General features: G+C 38.1%; 1 protein-coding gene across 10 annotated transcripts in view; it reads left to right on the top strand.

Annotated features, from left to right (window-relative positions):
• The first annotated feature begins 1421 nt into the window (after positions 1-1421).
• The window catches only part of tnr (tenascin R (restrictin, janusin)), a 152625-nt gene continuing 130332 nt past the window's right edge, over positions 1422-23714 (top strand). For 7 of the 10 annotated variants that reach the window (XM_046408274.1, XM_046408271.1, XM_046408279.1 and 4 more), the window contains exon 1: positions 2749-3336. The gene's annotated coding sequence lies outside the window, so the exon portion shown is untranslated. Of the gene's footprint in view, positions 1556-2748; positions 3337-23714 lie in introns of those variants that run through there. The other 3 variants (XM_046408273.1, XM_046408275.1, XM_046408272.1) reach the window with 3 other exon arrangements.

Consider the following 23714-nt stretch of genomic DNA (forward strand, 5'->3'; position numbering starts at 1 on the left):
TGGAAAAAAAATGTAAGCCATTTGGACAAAGGCGCTTGCAAAATGAACATAATTATATGTAAACCGGGGCCTTCTATTTGTGTGTGTGTGTGTGTTTGTGGTATTACGTATTGGAGTGAGGTTATGTATGTTGAGTATGTAATATATTTCAGACATGCCCATAACTCGCGTGGAGAGGTATTTGAAATATATGACTATATAAAAGTTTGTCATCACGATCACTGATGTGCTTTTTTGTTGTCTTTTTTCTATAAAGAACACATTTGCAACTTTTAGGAGGGCTAAAGACTTTTACAAATGGCTTCTGTTAAATTTATGGTGAGATAAGTTTACTTTTAAATCCCATTTTCTAGTGGTTTAAGATCCCCTTCTTTGGCTTATTCAAGCAATGTAGCGATAAATGTGAAAACATGAATGTGACTGTTGTAACAACAAGTCAAACACTCTTTTGAGTGTGTGAAACACACTTTCAGAAGTGTTCTCACACTTCTGAAAGTGTGATTTTTTAAAACTATTTATCTTTTCCAGGGGTTTTCTTGCTGAGTGTTTAGAAATAATTAACCATGATGATCCCTGCACAAGCCAGCAAGCGATCTTCTGCAAAGTCTGTTCATCAGCTGTGACAGCTAGCATCAGGCTCTCCTTCTATGTCTGGCTAATGGCACCCTATGGATCTCTATCTAGGCCAGTGTCTTACCATTTAGCCCACACATTATTCTTTCCCACATAAACACACAATTATTATCAATCCTGTTTGTTGGAAAGCCTGAGGTAGTTTTGGTTCATCTCCTGTGGTGTGAATACGCTGTGATTCCTGTGTTGTTTTGATGATTGTATGCACAGGTTGAGGTGGGTGCATGCATACACACACACACACACGTGTGTAACTTACTAAGAATAAAACATCAGCATTCCTCTTGGGTCCTTTCTTTATCATAGTCTGGCAAACACATCAACAAACAAATCAACAACGATGTTCCACCTCAGAATTATATCTTCCACTGCTACAATTTCCTACAAATATTTTCCATCACACTACAAAGTAGCTCATGACCTTTTTAGCTTCACCACAAAACAGTTAAATCCTGATTGATTCATCCTCTACTGCTGTGATTGTGAAGATGCTCCCTCCACTGTTCAGTCCAAATCATCAAAAATACTTCAGTGAGGAACTGCACTCCTCACTCACAGCAGGCACAGAAGGTTTTATCATGGCAAAGTGATTAATTTAAGATAAAAATAAAGTTAGTTCTTATCTTTCAGTTACACTGTTAATTTTTTTTCATTTGGCACAAGTAAAGGGATATAAGTCCTTTCGTAGTTTAATATATTCATATAGGCTTGTGTTGACATCCACATAGTTACAATGCATCTTCCAGCCACTGGAGGCAGCACTGAGCACAATGACGCTTAGCTGCTGTCCAGAACTAATGCGTCACTGTGGATTTTTGTGTGAATGACATACATTAATTCACATCACTCACACCTTGTTGGAATAAGTTTATTTTCTTAATGTTTCTTCCAGAAGATTGCTGAGATGCTTACTTTAACTTTGGTGAGTTTCCTCCAAATTCATCCTACCTGTGTTAATTAGCATTGACAGCAACTGCAATGTTAACTGTTAGCGTTAGTGTAGTGCTGAAGTCGGATGGCTGTCGTTACCTTAACTTACTTTCACCTCAAAACATATCTTGCCAACGAGAGTACCTTCAGTAACTTGTGTGTTTATAATTTCATCACGGTATTATATTTTTTCACCATTAGACCTGTATTATTCTAATAGTAAACTTTGTAAATTCCCCCATTCCTAAAAAACAGACTAGCTAAGGTTTTTAGAGTTAGCTAGCTACCTGTTAGCAATTGTGTTAAGTTTAAATCCAGTAGCTTGGCAGAAGTAGCTAACACTTATTCAAGTGCGTTCCAAGCACTTTGCAAATTAATTTAGAAAACTTCTTTAAAAAGTGATTGTATTGTTAAGGTTACCGATTGAGCTGAACTGAAAAACAAAACAAAACAAAACAAAAAACTTTCACATGGCTCATAGTTTAAAAGGTAGTAGTACACATAAAGTTAGTAGTTGGGATTTCCCTTTCAGTGCTTTGTTCAAAACACTCAGACTATTTAAGTGTGTCACTTATAGGACTGGAACTAACAATTATTTTCAGTATTGATCAATGGATAACCAATTTTCGTAATTAATCGATTATTTTTTTAAAGGTCAGAAAATTCTGAAACGTTGTCAGCTGCTTTTTTTCTACAGTCCACATCCTCAGCTGCCTCTATAGTCTAACTATCAATGCAAAACAAGCAAACAAAAAAAGAAATTCATATTATAATGAAGAAAAAATAAATACCTATAATCTTCACATGTAACATGATTGAACCTATAAAATATTTGATATTTTTGCTTTAGAGATGAATGAAATGGTTAAGGTCTGAGGATGTTTTCTGTTTTAAATCACTGTGAACTGAATACCTTTGAGTTTTTGACTGTTGGTGGTATTAAACAAAAAAATATAATGAGACATTGACAATGCACTAAATTATGAACTAAATTAACCAATTAATTGAAACAAGATTGATTGATTAATCAATACTGAATAATCAACTGTGTACATTTTAATGATTAGTTTCTTCCCTTCTCTTTGGCTGTTTGTTTGTTTGTTGTTTTGTTTTCTTGTCTTTTTTCAGATGATGTTGTCACCAACTCAGATTCTGTAGCAAATTCACAAGACACTTCACAATTTGATGCTGAAAATAAGAAGCGGCATAGACAGGAGGCAGCCACTAGAGGCTGCACTTGCAAGGACAGAGATACATGGATCAATAATGAGAGTGAGAAAGACAGATGGGGGAATCAGTGGAGAAACAGCAAAAAAGAGATGGTGAGATAGCATACACTTCAGTACAGGAAGAAGGAGTGAAGAGATAGTAGGAGTGAGCATTGTAGCAGCTCACAACCTGAGAGAGAGTAAGCACCTCAGCTCACTAGAGAGAGAGAGAGAGAGAAAGAGAGGGAGGGAGAGAAAGAGGGAGAGTAGAGCAGCACTCAACCACGTTGCCCGTCCTCATATTTCCCTCTGCAGCTGTGCGAGGCAGAGTGAGCAGCGGAGAGAGCACATCTGAGTCTCGTGGAAACAGCAGGACCACGTACCACTTGGCAGAGAGATCGATGCACTTACGCCGAGCCACACAGGAAGCTTGAGCGGCCCGCAGGACACCTGTGTTCGGCCACAGAGAGAGTAGCCAAAGGGACAGAGAGAGAGTGAAGAGAGCGCGAGACAAGAAGATTACCCAAGGCCAATTTGAAAGCTTTCAGCTGGTCACTCAGAGCAGGTGAGTTAACTTGTGCCTGTGTGGGGATGGGGATGGATGTTCGGCAGGTGCATTCTGCTTGTGGCAAGAGCTTGTATGTGTGCGAGTCCTGTTTTTGTACTCATGTGCAGTTGTATATTTATTTGCCTTTGTGTTAATGCTGAGTGTCTCATGTTTTAATTTGCTGTTGTAGTTTGTGCATCACTTGCAAGACAGTGTGCATTTGTAGTCACAGCCAGGTGATTAACTGGGGAACCTTAGTATCAATCAACCCGTTATCATGCTGAGCAGAGAGGAACACAACAATAGCCGCTTAACGACCTGCTCTTGCTAGTTTGTGTGTGTATGTGTGCTTTTGTTGTTAAAGTGCATGAATATGTGTGTGCTGTAGAAGATTTTTCTTGTACATCCCTGAATTACAGCTACTTGGGCAGTCTAATAGAGTCATTATAAAAGCTTGCCTAGAGAAAATCAATTGGAATAGTTGATGTCATGACATGTCAATTTGTCAAAATTGTCATGGATATTTGTCTGAAGCCACTTGTATATTCTTGATAGACAACCTGTGTCAGGATTTTCTTCCTCTTGACATGTTGCTGAGTTTAGATGTACATGAAGGGAATTGGTTTTCAAACAACAATTAAGCTCCTTTAACAGGGTAGAGAGTAGTGGTGGAAAAGAAAAACTTAACTTGGGTCATTTTACACTTTTAATTTAATAAAAAATATCTTGAATTTTTAACTGAAGTATAACGATGCAGTCATGCTTCCAAACTCCTTCAGTTCGCTGTAATTCGAGTTATAATAATCTTCAAAGTTGTCCCCGTTTAATGGATCAACACATTCATGGATAAATGGTAAATGGTTGTTTTTCCAGCAGTAACTGCTGTTGTCTGCTAGTTATTACTATTGCTTTGAAAGTACAATTAGCCACCTTTCCTGCACTGATAATTCAGCTGAAGTGACTCATTATTAACTATGGTGACATTTAGAAAGTCATTCTATATGTGCACCTTCTCTGCATGTATTCTTCTGCTGTACCTGGTTTGAAAATACCATGCCATTCTCGATATGTCCCACCATCCATCTGTGTCTGTCTTTCAGTCTCTTTTCCTCTTTCTTTCCCATAGCCCCCCCCCCCCCCCCCCCCCCTCCTTGCTTCCCTTTTTCCCTTCATGTCATCCTGTGAAGGTTATTGCCATATATCGAGTTGGTTTAATTTGTCAAAGTCAGCCAGACATATTGTCCACGGTCACAGCAGTGGAACAGATTGGGAGATCCAGTGTTAGGCACTGACACTATATTGTAAGCTGACAGAGTGACAGAAAAAGGCAGGTTAAAACAAGAAACACAAGCAGAGAGAAAACCACAAATTCAGTTTCTGAGGTGAGCACTTAATTTTTGAGACAATTTTTTTTTTGCTGACTGTGTGTGTGTGTGTTGGTTGTGAGTGGGCAGGCTTCAAGTTATTGGTCTCTGGATTTATCTATCTCGCTCAGAGCTTGGCTTTCCCTCTCTCCCATGTGGGTCTTGTGTCATTACACTGAGACATCGAATCTGAGAGCTCACTTTCTCTCACTCTCTCTTTTGCCTTCTCTCTGTCTTTTCCTGGATACACTGGACTCTCTGTCTCTCCATCTTTGTCTTTAGCTCTCGCTGGGACTTTGTCTGTTCATTACTCACTCTCTGCGTCTGTTCCTCACACACAGACATATGCAGAAACACACACAGAAGACATCCATACAAGTGTAACTGCATTTGTGGAAACTGCTGCTCATAAAACATGCATCCTTCATTGAATGTAAAATGAAAGTGTGCAGAAATCATGTGGTTGAAATTCAAATACAAATAATTGAATACAAATTACTATACTGTGATTCTAATATTATATTTAGCATGTGTAGTGGTGAAAAGAGACAAAGAGTTATTTGGAACATACATTACAGTTTAACTGTATACGCCACCCTTACGGAAATATAGCAGTGGTGACATCAAAATTATTCTAATGTATACTCTCACTGGTTGTAGTTTCCTGTTTGTATTTGTTGCGGCTCATTCTGGATAAGAGCCTGTGTTTAGTGGTTAAATTGCAAATGCAAATTGTTTCTATAAATTGCTAAAGGAGCAGGTGGTATTTGTTGAATTTTTCTCACATTCCCACTTTGTCAGTATTATCTTCACTATTTTCCTTCCCTCTGCTTCCAAATCATTCAGATTCATGTGAGTGCCAATGGGCAGCTGAACAAGATTGCGATCATCTATGTGGTAATTAATAATTTACATAATACTTCATTCTGTGGGAATTTTCTTTCTCTCTCCGCTGGTGTTAATTATGTTAGCTAAGCTGCCGTCATTACTTATTGTTAGGGAAACAGTTAAATGTGGACAGATCCAGCTCTCATTAGCAACTGCTTCATCTATCAGATACTGTACAGATTTAAACACAGTTGCAGAAATTGAACTGCAGTAAGAGGACAGACATGTTTAACTGTTTGTTCTTTCAGTTGTAATTCAAACATGCATCACACGAGCACCGTTTCTTTGTTTATTTGCTGATTAGATGAGCTCACAGGGTTCAGACACAGGCATAAGGATTTGATATAGTTATGTTAATGCATAAACAATTCATGATTGTGTAGTGTGTGCATTTTTCATTGCTGCTTGTACCATTTTATACACAAGTTTAATGCCTGAGATAGATCATTGAGCTTTTCTCTGTCCTCCACCCATGCTTCATCTTTTCAAGAAGTACCTCAACGGCCTCAACAGTCTGTGAGATGAATCCTGACTAGACTGCTCTGATTTATGTTTTCAAGGTAGAAGTCCCAGACATGAGCATTTGTCTGAACAAACTGTGACCTGTTACCTTTTTTTTTTTTTTTTACCTTTTTTTAAGCTACACTATCTTCCATTTCAGCTGTCCTCTTTCAGCTTTGAAGTTATTGTGGCTAAAAATGTAATACATCATTATAATATTTATCAGTGTTTCCTGAAACACTAATTTTCCTTGTCATGTATTCATGTTTTTATACATATTCCCAGTTCTTTTCAGATATTAATATATATATATATTTTTAAAGATAGAATATAATCAAGTTTGGATCATAAAAGTGATCAGCTTAGGCCCCTACGTTATCTGTCTTGCTCTCCTCTGTTGGTGTCTCTCTTAAAGCTGAAATGCAAACTTTACTACAGATGAAGCTGAGGCTGATCTGTAAGGAAAAATATAACATGCCCTTGAGACCACGAGTGTCTTCACTGTCAGTAACATAAAATGCATACACTCTCTTTTCTTGCTAAGTATTACAATGTGGCAAGCCACAAATTGGTCGTGCACTAGTAGATTGACTAGCTGATGTTAGCTTAGCAAGTCATGGATACAGTAGCACAGGAAACACTCCTGCATCAGTTATGATGCCTCTGTTGGAGGGCAATGGTGCAATGCTGATGGTGGGCCAATCAAAATAAAAGTGGTGAAGACGCTAGAAGCAATGTGCTGTTTTCTCTATGCTCTCAGAAAACAAAGGTAGATAATGACAGCAATAGAGTGAAGGTGAGGATGCCCCTATCAGTCCCTGCCATTTTAGTATTGGATATCTGCAAATACCAAGTCTGATGCCTCTGTTGACCCGAACTGTTCTCTTTTTATCTCTTTCAATCTTATTTTTTCACAAGCTACTTCTAGATACTGAAGATTCTGATCAAACCTGTAAAGTTGATAATCTTAAATTGTTCATATGAAATGGGTGAAAGTTTAACTGGAACTGTTGACTGATGTCTTCTCTCTAGCTGATATAATATGAGAAACCTAAAAAATGGTAGAAAGAAACAGCTACATTTTCTCTACTTGACAGTTTCCCCTAGCAGCACTAACCACTTGTGTTCTTATTAGGGCATTGTGATGCGTCCCACATGCAGCGTTGATTATTGTCCTTTATGATATACTACACAGGCTAAATCAATCAGTTTTCCTGCTCCAACATTCGTTTTTGTTCCCCACTCCCTATCTCTGTCAGACTGGCCTATTACAGGGCTGTCTATGGCATAAGGCTGATGCTTTTTTGGGATTATTTTTTAGTCAAAAGGTATTTGTATTGTGCAAGTTGAGTCTCTTTTACTTAACCCAACGCTGGAGATCGTACACACAGCAAATGTTGCAGCTCTTCGCTGCTAATTTCTCCACCACAAAGAAGACACAAGACATATAAATGTACCAATTATGCTGATCTTATCAAGACACTTGTCTGTCTAACTGCTTTGGGTCTCACACAGCTCACTGTGTGAGGGTCTCTCTCTTCTAATAAACATAATAGATGAAAAAAAAGCAGATGCGCTGTGACCTAAAAGGCTGATGGAACACCGAGTTTACAGTATTTTCTGGTTGGGGAATGTCTGATCTGGGGAGATGTCGTATATTTCACATACGCAGCCCCACAGCGGTGTAGAGTGACAGTGCTGAGAGGAGGAAATACAGGAATCAATGGCAGGATGTCCAAGAAAGCAGGTCTCTGCTATATTCTGGACCACTGACACAGGACATTTGTATTTTCAAACTGTTTTGATGCTGTCTGATTTGACCACTCAGTTGATCATGCTGTAAAAGTGGTCGGAGGTGCTCACAAAAGACATGTACTGTATATCACAAATGATTTATAGAAGCGGGACTGCAGCTTGGATTGGTTTTTAAGCCTCTTGGGAGATTTGTTTTACTGTGTGTTAAACAGCGAGCAGAGAGAGGGAAAATGACAGAGCTCAAAGGATAATAAAACATGGAGAGAAATTTAAACTGCCCACTTGAAATAATGGAAGAAATGTGTATAAGATCAGAGAGCTTTACAGTCATTTTAGCCGTTCTTCCTTTCCCTCCCATCCTGTACATCTAAGGCAAATTTCCCACATGGTATGACATACTTGAACTAACCTGAGCCTCTGATTTATATCATATCATAGAGCAGTGTAGAGACATAATCACCTTGGTCTTTATTTCAATTTGGTAAATCGCAGATATCTAAATTGGGGTTTTTTTGGTACTGTGCTTCAAACAGAATCCAAAGAGTTCAGAGTTCAACTGAGTGTTCTTGTTGGGTAAGTATCCCTGCTCCAGGATCCATGGCACGTAGTTATGCATAAAGAATTACCTTCCACAGCCACCATGTGATATATCTCTTTTTTTTTTTTTTTTTTTTTTTGCAAGCGCCCGCCTTATGAATCCTGTGGGGATCTGCATGAGAGGTTTTATTTTTATCCATCCCACATCAGTCCGTCTTCCCCAGCGTTTAGGCAAAGCTGACCGGGCCTTGTTAATGATCCTCATTAGCTAAGGAGCTTGAGTCCAAACTGGAATACCACCACTAGCTACTTAACATTTGGTGTTCTCCTCCATTCCCTGTCTTCATTTTCTCACACACTCTCCTTCTGCAACCCCCAACATTTTCTTTTTCTTCTTCATCTTCCTCTTTCTCCCTCCCTCTCTCCTCCTCCCTCCTGAGTGTCTGCACTGGGAAATAGGCTGTAAAGGTCTTCCATCTCTTTCAAGCTCTTCTTCAGACATATTTTTTTTCAAGATATTTACTGAGTAGTGCAGGTCCCTGGGTTCTAGTGTGTACCTGTGTGTTTGAATGGATATGTGTGTGTGTTTGTGATCATGTATGTGCACATGGTTGCATGTAAGTCCTGAGAGAAAATGAAGCGTTTCAGATGACCTCTGATACTAGTTGCTTTTTCTTCCCTGCTGTGAAGTAAAAAGCTTAAAGTTCAGGCGTGAGCCCCCTCCAGGCAGCCTGTGAAGGATGTTCAGATATACCAACATGTCGGCTCAAGAGACACCGTTTGCTGAAGGGTAAATATGCTCTGGCTCTGTTTATACAACAACTGTGCAGTGGTTAGAGGGAGGTGTTGTTTGATACCTGGCTGACTGGGGATAATCTGTAGCTGTACAGTCCAGGCTGCTACGCTGCATCATTTTTTACTCATCTAAATTTTCTGTCTTTATATAACCTTTATTTTGGAAGTGAAGTGACGCTGCACACTGAACATAAAGAAAAAAAAATGCCCTGAATACATGAATTATCCTGAAGTACAGGTACGGCATGTTCTGTTAAAATGTGTCTAATTTGCATTTTTGGAGAAGTTTCTAATTACAGAGTCTCATTGGTGGAGGAAAAGGTTAAAGAATTACAGTTCTGCAGAAGGTTTTTTGTGTAGCAAGGGATGTTGCCTGAAACCTGGCGCTTGTGAAGTTCTTTAAACTTGACATTTGAAGCTTTTTCGGAACAAGTCTACTTAACACTTTTACTGAAGATACTCAACTGAGTACCAGTGATAAAAATGATAAAACAAAGATGTTTTGCTTTCATTCAGCTGCCTCCAAACAGATTCCTCTTCTCCTCTCTGCTTTTTTCCATCTTATCTTCTTTTATCCCAGTTACAAATGGGAGAAGAGGGTGAAATTATCATTTTTTACTTCAGCAACTTGATGATCTGATTGGACTATTAAGGAATGTAAGAGTTCTGATATTAACATAAAATTAATATATATTTACTTTTAATTACAAAGGCTCACAACAACATCACATGACTCCTCTGGGGAAGACTGCAGGAAGTCAGCAGTCAAAACATGTCAAGATACGAGAAATTAAAACTTACTAGTCTATGGATAAGAACGCTATGTATTAACTAAATAAGGCTTAATTAACCTTTTTGGACTATGGGTATGATGGGGTTTGATGAAACTAGAAAGCAAACTATAATATACTTAAATTATGGGCACCTTGACAGCAGTTTCTCTGCACTATGCACAAGGCACATCATGTCATGCACAAACACAAACTGTAACATAAATAATAAAAGCTACAATGCATGGATATGTTTATCCATATTTAAATCATATTTAAATCCATATGTAAATCCATTTAATCTCAGCTGGTATACTAATCTGTTCTGACTTTTATTCCTATGAGTGTCACAGTCCATGTTGGCCCATTTCCACCCCTTTTAACCACACAATCGCACTGCAGTTCCGTATTCCATTTTCACTTTGATCATAACAAAGAGATATCTCTGTGTACCTCCACCCTCATTCCAGGATATGAACTGATTTGACTCTAAAAAACACTTTTTAAATGAAACATGGCTACAACAAACTGATCAAACCGGCACCTTCACACACTAGTTAATTACACATGTGATTAAGAACTAAGACAGTTATTTGTCTCTGTGAACCTTCCATCTGTCTGCCATTTACCAGAATGGTGTCATTAACTTAATTTGTCCTTAGCTCATACAAAAAGCCATTCTCATTCCTAGCACACGCTGAGCAATTATAACTGCTCCAGTTGTCCCATTTGCATAGTTCCATAGAATATGTGTTCTGATAGATTAGATTTTCCACTTAATATGCAAAACAGAGCTGTTATGGGTTGGTTTGCACAAGATATACCTAATAATTGGCTCAACTGAGCACACTGAGTTTTGCATAATACCACAGGGCATGGATACTGATATATTTCAATCAATATTTCTGCATTGTTAATAATACAACATCTGATCTCAACTTGTACATTTTACCTTTTCCAAAAGGTTGTAGCCATGTCCACTGGTCACATGCCCACCTCTGTCATCATTAGGCTACAAGAGACCCCAAGAGGACCTGCACTGTAAATGTCAGAAATTTCCTTGAAACCAGACAACATGAAGTAGTAAAAGGACCTTAAAGTCATACATGTCAAGGCCATTAAACAATGCAGAACTGGTTGGAGGTTGACTTTGATTCAAATAAAAGATAAGATAAGAATAAGTAAAGTAAAATGTCATTCGCTGTCATCTTTGTCCATATAAGCTTGAGTATGAGCTAGAGTTTGACATTGAAGATGACTTTATTCTTATGCTTTTATATGCACAAGTGCTGCCACGGGCAAGGATTTATGTGGATTTTAGACAGTGAAAGAAGAGTCTTCATCTTTGAATATTGCAGTGGAGACTTTTACAACTACTGTTCTGTGTTTTTGGATAAGAGAGTTTCATATTCTGCGATGTGGAATCAACATGTTAATCAATGCAGTACCTCAGTTCTCTCACAAAAACATACTATGTCTTCTGTTTGTTATTTTGTTTGAGCTCAAACATAGACGATAATCTCATATTCAACAGGCTTTTCATCATTCACTTCAAAACAATATCTATCCTTGTGATGTGTGATGAGGCCTTTTTTAACCTGCTTTCACAGGACATGGCTAGCATCCTAGATCCAGTAAGGTTAGGTGACTGAATAGTTACAGCATGATACATGATTGGGATGCAGTATCACTTCCTTTGCACACTGTTTAACCAGGTTCTGCCATTTGATTTTTGATACTGAAGCTACATGCAGACATCGCTTTCCAAACCTCACTTGATCCTCCTGTTTCACCACTGCTTACTGTCTATAAATTAATTGCTATATTTTTTTCTGGTTGTTTAAATGATGAGATTTTGAAGGGCTTTTAAACAGTCAACATAAAGGATATCATCTTATTTTGTGGTCCGGTTATCAAAGTCACTGTTGTGTGCCGTGATGATGATTAGTTTGCAAGCATTAAGCAAATTCATTGTACGAGCCTGTGCACATACATCAAACACTCAAAGAGGCTGTAATATGCTGCTAAAACAAAATATTTGCTGTTTTGTCTTTTCATGTGTGAAGGAATAGTTTGGTATTTTTGGCTTTCTTGTCGAAAGTCAAATGAGAAGAGGGCTACCACTCTCATGTACGGATAAACTACTGCTGTCAAACTCTTTGCTCAAGCTTTGGGAAAAAAATCAAACTAATGGTAGAAAGCTGGGCTTGAAATAGAGAAAGGCTTAGGCTCTCTTCTTAGAGCAATTTTTATTGGGCTGATGCATCTCTTCAGGTTGGGCTGAGTGTTTTTTCTTTCCTGTCCAAAAAAACAGAAATTAAAGCATCATTGATAACAGAGCCAACATTCTCAGCACTCCCCACTGGTGTAAGCTGAATGTTTTGGAGGCTGGATGAAATGTGTCATAAAGAGACTTCTGTAACTTGGTGAAGCATTTTTCCCCAACTACAAAACAAATAGCTATATTTAAGTGTATTTCAGCCACAGATATCTGCATGTAGCTCATATTCATAAACATGACAGACATGAATGCAGTCATGTTGTAGAGAAATTTTCATATAGCAATACTAGGGCATCTAATAACATCTGAGTTTATACAACACAAACAATTTTTAGTCTGTCATAAGGAAGAACTAAACTGCACGACCTTTACAGCTATGGAAATAAAGCTAGATAAAGTTTAGGGAAGTACATTGCTATCAGGGAAAGATAAAACAATGAAGCAGAGCAAGAGCTTATCAAAAACCTCAACACTGTTCTTTACAAAAAAAAAACATTAACAGCAGCAGTGAAGTACCTGCAGGTGAATAACTGAACAGAACCTGCACAATGCAGAGGTAGTTTTTCTGTTACCTCATCACCTCTGTAACAATTAAATTGTTGTACTCTTAATTATTGTGGTGGTATTCGAACACTTACTGTTGGAAACTGAATGACTTCCTGACAGCTCCTGGGTCACAAGGCAGTAAGTAGTGCTGTGCCGCTGATTAAATTCACCCAATAATTAAGCAGACATCATTGATTCCCTGCAGAGAAATGGAGAAATGGAGAGGGTGTGTGTGAGAGAGACTCTCTCTCTGTCCCTGTGTTTCCTGTAGCCCCTGCAGCGGTGGGCCAGTCAGATATGCGTAATTTGGGAAATGAGCAGAAGTCAATTCCACTTAAATAGACAGTGGTGGTTGGATACATCGATGTTCCATGCATTGTTGACTCCCTTCATTTTCTGATTTCCTCTGCGTAATTGACAGAGCGGATCGAAGAGAATGAGAACGTGTGTGTCCTAGATTGCGATTGTGTGTGAGTGTGGGTGTAATGTGGTGTGTGCACGAGTTTGAAACTAAACAATCACAGTTGCTTGAACAATTTCGGACACTTGTGTATGTGTTCCCTCCCCCTTGTTCCAAAATAAGGTTTATCTTACACTATCAGTAAGAAGCAATTACAAGTCCACACAAATAAGAGGAGGACTAGAGGTTAACAGGTAATAAACATAGTGATGAAATTAATTCTTATGAGTTTAGTGATGCAAATGTATGCTTGTGTGGGTGCTTGTCTGTTTCTGCTAGTCCTGTTTTTTTCACATCTGTGTGGGCAGGTGGAGTACACACCACACATTACAGGAAAATTCAAAAGAGAGCAGAAAGAGTTGCTCTCCCAGTGAAGCCAGTGCATGTATTTAAGGTATTTTGGTTACACTGCCACAGCTGGTTACCAGAGCTACCATAACTGGCAAATTTGTTGACACAGTAAGTTCCCACATATGCCCCAGTTGTCTCTTAAAGTCTGCTGTCGTGTTGGTCCTTAAATTGTCCATGGCATTGTGAAGAGGAAGAAGTAATGTCAAATGTGCAGGGTTAAAGAACTAACAATCCAAACATAATATGTTTGGCAACTGGAGCTCTTTCAAGCCTTGACAGGGCATGACGCACATCTGCTTGAAATTATCGGTAAAAAAGATGAACAAAACATTAGAAGATATCTGTCAAAGGTGCAAGAAATAAACATATTTGGACAGAAGTAATAAATGTCTCCCAAGGTGCATTTTGGTGAGGAACATCAAATCACTGACTTTAAACCTACTAAAACATTCAGTTTGATTGAAGCAGACAGCTTAACTGTTAATTTTGGACAAATTTGAAAAGTGTTTTGTTCACAACTGCATGGCGTATGAATTTACTTTTGCTCTGATTTGATCCTCGGACTGACTTCAGAGGTAGGATTTAGAGCCGTCCACCCTAAAATTTTACGAGATTTCATAGGTATTCATAGTGATGAAAGATACTTTATGACTTCAGTTGAGAATGATTTTTTTTTTTTTTTTTTAGAGATCATTGCATTGCTCACAGTACCCTGAATGACTGTCTTCTGCAAAGCCACAATTGTAGTGGGCATAGCAGAGAGCTGCCATTGAAACTGATGTTAAAGTAAGTGAACAGTAGTGTTGCTGTGAAAACTGTTATCTTTATCCACTTTCATGGATGATTGCTTTATTATGAACGCTTTCTGTTGTTCAGCTCTGTAAAGTGCCTCATGTTCCTGTTAGATGATGAAATATATGTAGATACAATATTACATCTGAGAGTCAGTCATTGTGACAGCTGATTTTAAAGCTTTTGTGGTTTAAAACTGGTAAATTACATCTTTCAAACTGTAGAGGCATTCAAGGTTAACAAACTGACAGCAGACTTGTGACAAACACCTGTTTGCTTTTCCTCAGAGGTCTTACAAAGTCTTATTTTCTTTATTTTTATTATGCTTTTGCAATAGTGTTGTCATGTATGTGTTCTCTTCAGCAGCTTTGTAGCTGTGGTTAGCAAATCTAATTGTCTTGATCCTAATGTTGCTCCTGTTCATTACTGAAGAAAGGGTTATGTCATCCTGTCATGAAGAATTTAATCATCTTACTGTGATTCTCCTGCTCTCTCTCTCTGTCTCTCCATTAAAATGTTTTCCTGACAACATGTTGTGTTTGACACATTTCAAATGCTTTGGTTTTTACACTGAAAGTATACTGCACATTTTTTTGTACTCTAGGTGATGTGCTCTTTCAAGACCACATGTTTTTGTGAATACATGTTAGCTCCTTCAGTTCACAGGACTAAATGGGCTAGACTTTTAACTCTCCACAAAAGGCAAAGTAGTGTATGAAATACTGTACATACAATTGTTTTGTTGTAGTGTTTGGTTTTTGCGTAAAGGAAAGTGAATTTTCTTTCATAAACAGTCTGAGGCTTGGAAAACCTTTTTTTTCTCCATTAGGGGAGCTGTGAGTGATAACAATGACTATCTGGGCTCATTGCTGCACAAAGTCTTTGTAATGCTGCCAGAGTTTCAACCTTGAGGGTTGCAACTGTCATACTCCTTCTGTTGAGTGTCACATCTATCTAGATATCCATCAAATAAAAAAAAAAAGACTTTCCCAAACCAGGCTTTTCACGATCTTGGTGCAAACTAAAATAATTTCACCAGAGCAACTATCTGAATCGACCTACTATGACTGCAAACAGCTAGTGAAAGTGATTAAAACTGCTGCCATTCTTGACCTTTACAAGCAATTCTCAACTTATTTTGGTTTTTTACCTCTGTTACAACATGTGCATTCAGTTAAGGGCACACCATGGAAGAGTTTTCTATAGAATACTGTATAGGCCGGAATAATCCCTCTCATTCATCACTTGTAATCCAGTAGAAGTGTGTGAATAGAATATCTGTTTTTAAAATGTCGTTACAAACATTGATAACAGTTATAGCAAGACATGTTTTAGAACTGAAATTACGGAAAAAAGCTGTGTTCCTTATTGTTGTGATTTAGAAAGAAATACAACCCAAAAATGTAAAACTAAGCAAATCTAAACAGTGATACGAGGCATTTCATTGTACTTGTTGATGTATTTTTGCAATACATAAATAGTGATATTTAACTAATCATTAACATTGTTGTCTATTTGCACTGTTCAGTTCACTTTTATTTCATCAAATAATAATGTGGAATTCATTCATTTAATTTGAATTAATAAGTATTAATTTTAAAAGACCAAAGGCTGGGAAGTTTGCAGCGGTGGAAAGTAACAACACTGAAGTACTGTACTTATATTGTCATTATCAAAAACTACAATGTGTCATTATTTCTTAAGTGCAATTTTAGGCATTTGTACTTCACTTGAGCGCTCCAAATTACATTACTATGGCGATTATTGTACTTTATACTCAAATATATTTTTCTGGCTGCTAATGTAGCTGGTAAAATGATAATATATATGATTGTGTTGTAATACATAATGTATGTTCTAGATTTATTTACCCAACAGTATATAAAGTAATTAAAACTGAAATGCTGCTTATAAATTAAAGCATCAGTGATAATAATCCAGTAGTAGAGTGGGAAGTATTATAATACTGACAAAAAATTACATTTTGCTTCTAATACTTACGTAGTGCTTTTACTTTGTAAATATTTAGGTTTTTGTCAGGCTTTTTTTGTAATAGAGGCTTTCCACAGTGAGGTGTAGCTAATTTTGTTTACATAAAAACACTTTTTCTATCATAGTAGCACATAGAAAAGGAGAAAACTGCCAAATGGAAGACAAACAGATGGGCCTTTCCTGAGCCATTCTTTTTCCTGTTTTGAAGCTACACTCCCACCTATTAGGAGATGATGTTCTTTTGAACTTATGTACGTTTAAATGATTAATTTTGCTTCGGATTAACTGAAGTGTATGTAACAAATTGCTGCTGTGCACTGCCTTCATTGTGAAGACCATTGATTGGTTGGATGGATTTTAGGACCACTCTTTTGTGTGAGTGTGATGGGTTTTTTTTTTTTTCTTTTAACAAGACCAAAAGAGTCTGGCAATGTTAATATTTCTCATTACACAAGACTGTCCACCCAGAGAGAGCACACAATGAACTTTTTTTTCTTATATTCTCTGTCCATCTGTTTGTCTCTCACATTTCCTCCCGTTTCTCCCTATTTTCCATTCTTTGTCACACTTTACAGACAGTTTTCAAGGCTTTTATTCTGCTGGTCAGAATTGGCACAGAACGTCGTTCTAATCAAGCTTGTTGGACACAGATCAGAACAACTCATTGAAAAATCTTTCACTGGCTTGTTGAAATCTGAATGAAAAGCAAAGCTATTTTTGTATTTCTAATTACATACTTGATCATAAAGCTTATTGTGTCACTGTACTTTTATTCATCACAGCTCAAAAAGTAATATTTTATTATTTATTATTTCTTCTTTGAGACAGCTCAACCAGTTCTCCAATGACCTACAGCTAGAAACCACACATTACCAAGAAGTCTTCTAACCCTAAAGCTGAGCAATGTAGCCAAAATCCTCTGTCATGGTTTATTTTATTTTATTTTAACAGCATCTATCATAGTAAATCAAGTAATCAGTAATTGTTTGTTGTAAATTAAATTAGAAAATGGATTAAAATAACGGCATTATACTTCATGACATTTGATTATTTTCTTTTTTTATTTGGACCTCCCATGCAAACAGTACCTCAAGCAAGACGACTCAAAAACCAGATTCAAAACATTAAAAAACGTCTTCAAACATGTCTTCTGTCAAAATGGTATCTTTAAGTTACAGAGAACAGTAGAGATGCAGTAGAGGTTGCATGTATCACTGATTTGTCACAAAGCCTGCCCCAAATATATAGCAGAGACACTAAGCCATTTTCATATAAACTATGAAATAATATCTGTGTGAAAAGGCAGCTCAGGACAATGTCCCAACCTGATTCATGGGACATTGTCTAGAGTTGTCCTTTCACACATCACATTTCACATAACAGAAGACTGCCTGTGTCATACATGTTCTCACCTTCTGGTTTAGGTGAGGGGTGGCACCAAGGTAGAGCGTGTAGGAGGGGGGAGGAGCACTCATTTGTAATGATGACCAAAACCTTTTGTAGAGTTTTAGCAACGTCTGCCTCTCAGAGACGGCGATCATTATTTTCATGGGCACCAGGTCATTTTTAAGTGTTTTAAGTAGTTAAATTGAACCATCAGTGTTCTTATTTTTGTGCGGTGCAGTCTCAAAACCAAAGGAATAATATCTATCTGGGCAGTGTCCGACTTATCACTTCTCTAATGATGACTGGCTCTCTGGATGTTCTGTGTATTGAATTTTAAAAAGTTAATCCTAATTTATACTTCTTGATAATAACAGATTTAAAATGGTATAATAGCAGACTTCTCTTTTTCCACATTGACTGTCTCAGATTGTGTCGAAGTCTTTTAGAGTTTGAACAGAGGACAAACTATCTTCAGGCTTAAAAAAGACTCAAAGCTGATCTTTCACAACTGAAAATCAGAGACATTCCTCATTAAAACTATCCTTATTATCACTGCAGGCTTTATCTCTAACCTTAAACGCAGGCACCGCCCTGTGTTCATTACCTTCCATGAGATAACATTTCTTTTTGACTGCTTTGCTAGTCTTTCAGTCAAAACATTTGGCCCTGATCTTTTGGCGCTTAAATGAAAAGCAGTGAGTAATGCCAAAAAAGAACTTACACAACACAGGGCATGAAATCGCTCAAGAGTTTAAGGTGGAAGATAGGTATCATCATTTAGAATGGAGATCACTGTTATTTTCTTTTCATTCTGAACCATAAGGTAGTTTGGATTTTGAATTTTAGGTACCGCTAAAGCCTGACTGTTGATGTCTTACATTGAGGTTAAGATCCTGTGTCAAGTAATTCAGTCTTTCAGAAGGCACTGAATGACCTGTATTTTTATATGTTCTGACATATATTGTACTTTCTTAAAATAAAATTTAGCCTTTTCTCTTTGGATGATTTGTGAGGTAATAGCTAAGGCTGTCACTAAATATGTGACTATACTTGTCCCACAAATGCCAAATGCGCACAGCAGTGGACAACACCACATTTGTCTTGCCTGCAGAACAATACTCAGAATTTTCTGTTTGTTTCCTTATGCTCTCAGCGAAAATGCTGCACTGACCACAGATAAGTTGTCGTGTCAGAAGCAAGAGCTGCGTTTTCCGATAAGCCAGAGAACCATCACAGATTACAAGCTTCCCAATTTCTTTCCTTCTTTCCATCCATACTGACTTTGCGGTGGTATTTAGTAGACTCTTTTGAGTTGTTGGTAATTTGAATTGAAGCAAGGGATGCACACAGGAACTAAAACAAAACAAATGCTGCCATTGTGAGTTGACAGCGAAAGCATTGTATGGTGGGAGAGAGAGAAATATTCCACCTCGAAACAATGAGACAAGGTGGTTAATTACCCAGTTCATTTCTAATTAGCAACACGAGCGGTGCAGGGAATGTTGCGCAATAGGAAGAGCTGCTGTTGTTAGGTGGATGGATTCTGGTTTTTGCTGTGTGCTGCTGCTGAGATAGGCCCTGTGCCTAGAAACAGTGCCAATTTTGCATCCAGCAGCACCAGCCGTGGTCAGTCAGAGGGAAGCAATGCCAATGAAAAATGCTGAATAAACAGGCATTTGGCACAGTGAGGTGATATTCTTAAGGAGCCATGAACAAAGGCCAGAGCAGGCCTGGTCATTACCTGCTCGATACATTAGTGTTAAATCAGCATCTGAAATCTTAAGGTATCACCTACAGGAAACCTTCCCTCCGGTTAACTGTCACACTGGTGTAAGATACACAAAGCACATGACTATAGTATAACATATTGTTTGTTGAACATTGTTATTTGTGGACTTAATTCCAAGTCTTTCACGTTTCACAAATATCACATTTCCTATATTATCCAGGATTGTTATGCTAGATTACCCCACAAATACGTTTCCCAAAGTGGACGAAGATTTTCATTTCTACAGAGCCTGGCTTTGCTTTCAACGATCCGAACTACTCCAGTTGGCTGCCACTGGCATGTGTGAGACAAGACCATGGAAGCAGGAAGCCATGAAACAAATTGGATAAATGTTATTTCTGGAGGAAGGTTTAAATGGGATGCATGAATCTTATTGAGGCAGCCATGCTTGAAATTGGGTGAAATCACACATTTAACCGAACATGGGAGATTCTGCATTCGTCTTTTTTTTTTTTTTTATTTTCTACCTTCACTCCTGCCATTGTCTTGAACACAGTCCTTTGCATATAAGACCTATTTTTTGTGGATTTAGATCATACATTATCTGTGCAGGTTGTTTACAAATACATACATGTGAAGTGTCAGTGTGCAAGTGCATTTCCCTCCTCCTTCTCCTCTACATTCAACTTCATGCAAAACTAATTCAAAGGTCACTGATTTTTGCCCAAACCGACTGTAATTTTCAATATAACCCACACAAAGGTGCAATCAGGGAGTACTTGAAATCCACTGGGTTGTAGAGGCTGTGCCTGTATGGAGACAATGAAATGAAATTTAGGAGGCAAATGTGTTTGAGTGACTGTGTATGTGCACCCTATGTGCTTTTGTGGTTGCATAACCTCTCTCCCACAAATCTCCTGTCGGAGACACTTTAGGTGCATATGATTTGCTCTAACTGATGCAACAGCATCAAGTGAAGCACTCGAAAAGAAATCGTTCATTCAAATGTTGCTCGTGATCTTAAGAGGAACTTGAACCTCAAGTGTTTGTGATGAAAATATAGACAGACTTTAATTTCACATTTCAGTTAGACGGGTTCAGACAAGAGGCTTCAGTTGAACTTCGGTGATTGAAGAACAAACGGTTTCAATCATACATATCTACATGTCATACTCTGTATGCATGCATAGTACCTAGGCAGTTGAAAGCAATGATGCACAGGTTATGTTTCACAGATTGTTTTTATCACCCTCTCTGTGTAGAGTTTGGCTTCTCTTCTTTACTGCAGTTCCTTTAAGTGTATCAGTGTTACAGTAAGACAGCTTCAGGTAAAGAGGTGATTTTCTGTTCTGTATCTTTTCCAAGTTGCCTGTTTGTGCTCCCTTCTCACCCTCTCTGTTCAAAGCTATGATTCACACCTCTAGGGCCATCTTTTTATCTTGATATGTTTCACTGCTCACTCCATCTCCTTTTTCTTCTCTCCTGGGATCACCTTTGAAATCTGCCAAGGTGGCGTTATACATGAACGCAAAACGTAGTCTTGGAATTTTTACTTTTTAATTCCAGCATTAAAAAAAATGATTTTAGAATTTAAATGTGTAGGGAATTTGTAGGCTTGCAGCTTTTGTGTGGGATAACTCTAATGAGCAGATGGTTTATTGCACAGATTCCCAACCAGGGTGACTGCAAATGACACACCCTCTACCAGCATGAAGCAGTTGCAACACTGAACACCACGTGCTCTGATTGAGAGAGAGTGTGTGTGTGTGTGTGTGTGAGAACTAGCTGGCAAACAACCCAAAAAATTATAATACTTAGTTTTTGCCACTCCAAGTAGTAATTGTAAAAACACAAGTTTGACCACTTTTTTACAAATAATAGTGTTAAATAAAATCTGCTTTTTGTGGTGGTTCATTAGTGGGTGAAGATTGTGATTGCTTGATCTGCATTGTTTTAAGCATTTGATTTATATTTCTATTGATTGTGCAACTCACGGTGCACACTTTTTAGAATACAGTTAGTGGTATAAATGCTGACCAGTGTGTTTTTTCTGTTTAATTAAAATCAGAGAAAGAAATTACAGAATCATGAATAATCCACCCTATGTTAAAAAAAAGACTCAAATAATTAAAACACACATTGAAAAGCGATGACTGTACACTTCAAAAGCAGGGACATGAAAACACCTCAAAGATAGCAAAACGCTCCAAGACAGCAAAACTAAATGAAAATACTGCCAACATCTTTTTTTTTTTTTTAAACAAAAGAATAATTTGCAGCTCCTGTCAAATCAATCTGGATAGCCGCTTCATTTCTTGTTTTAATCACACTGTCTGTTCGTGCAGATACCTTAAACAAGCGGTTAATACTGGTAACTGGGGACACTAATTCCCTTGTTCTTTTGTGCTATTTGGCTGTTAGTTACAACCGGTGTTAGTCACAGTGACAGCATCTGTCCTCATTCATTCTCTCACACCCTCTTTTTTCTCACTGAATCTTTAACTCCTTGCTTCCCCATCTCTCTCTCCACTTCTTTGGCATCTTCTTTCACACTGAGTGTCGCAGTTAGTTCTTTGCCCAGACAGGCAGGCGGGCTGATCCAACTACCATCCAAAAACTTGAGATGCCTCGTCCAGACAACTGAAGTTGTTTGGTTCCACTTTGGCTAAGACCAATCGCTTCATTTACTGCTTGGATGTTCATATTTTATGGCTTTGTCTGATCAGTGCAGCTCTTGTGCAGCACAATGGAGACCTGCAGGAGTTGTAAGGTTCACACGGTTCACCTCTCTCTGCCTGAATGTTTTCTAGTTGCCATGCTTGATTCTCTCTTTTCTTTGTTCTCTGTCTTTCTCTCTCAGACAGCCTCGCTGTCTCTTCTGCCAGAGACTCATCCAGAATTGACCAGCACCAGACATATTAAAAAAAAACAGACAAAAACCCCTTGTTCACTGTTCCATATCAGTCAATTACTGTTTCTGCATTTGTGTGTGTTTGGGGGTATTGGCAGTTCTCTCTGAATGTAAGTGTGCCAATATGAGGGACAGTGTAGTGCATGTGTGTGTGGGTGGGTGTGAACCCTGACTGTGTTAACTAACAAATCATCAGTGTCCTAATTTTTGTGTTGCTTAGAGGCTTGTTTCCAGTCTATAGACAGATCTGACAGTGATCAATAAGCCGCTGTCTCTGTATGAGTCTGTGTGTGTGTGTGTGTGTGTACATCTGTGTGTGCCTTGCTGTGTTTGTGTACATGGATTTTTGTGTGTGTGTGTGTGTGGATCATTAAGCTCCTCTGGGGATGGCACTGCTCTGTTTTCATTTGGCAGACATCAGGGAGTGGGGCAGTCATGTCATTGAAACAACTGAGTCTTCACAGTGATAGATAATCAAAATGTACTGCACAGCCGGATAGATGGCATGACATTACATGGCAGCCTTCTGAAGTGGGCTGACAGTTTTCTTAGCTGTTACTAGTAAGAGGCTTCAAGGCATGATGCATCATTAATGTGCACATTTTTTATTAAGAGCTTTATTCAAGTCCCTGTGATGTCTCTTCTAGTCTGCTATGATGTTTACTTCTTAATTTGTGTATTTTTCAGTCATGTTTTTAAAATCTACCCAAGCTTACCTGTCGGTGTATATTTAGGCGGGGCCGAGTCCTCAAGGTCATTTAGTGCCAAGCTGTCACCTCAACATATAACAATGCTTTTTGTGATTGTGCTAACTGCTGCTTATTTTGTTGAGTATTTGATTGTTTTATATATATGATGTCAGATAATTGTGAAACATCCATATCAAATATATCATAAAAAAAGTCCACGTCCTCCTGCCCTCTTCCATCTGTATGTTCTAGCTATGTCCCTTCTGTGTCTGTCAAGCGAAACACTTATCTCAGTTGATATAGTTAATTGACACTAATAACTACACTATTTTTAACAAGCTAGGTTAGCACATCTGCAGCCTGACTGCAGCGTTGCACTGCTGTTGAATTCATATTGTGGAAACACTGCATAAACTCAGACCTCTTTACATACTGACCTTTTTAGAAGGCCTAGTCTATGTGAGTTAGCACATTTAATCAGGCAAAGAAAAAGATGAATGATTTGGGATATTCACCTTTGCTTCCTCCTTGCGACAAAAGTGTCTTCTTTCTCCTTGTTCTTTAAAACAGTAAAACTGTGTGGAAGAGAAGACGAGAGAAAATCAGATTCAGAAATAACCTAATCACTGGGTTTTGACCTGGCAGGCCC

Source organism: Scatophagus argus, chromosome 13 (genome assembly GCF_020382885.2).
Source record: "Scatophagus argus isolate fScaArg1 chromosome 13, fScaArg1.pri, whole genome shotgun sequence".
Taxonomy (NCBI): Eukaryota; Metazoa; Chordata; class Actinopteri; family Scatophagidae; genus Scatophagus; species Scatophagus argus.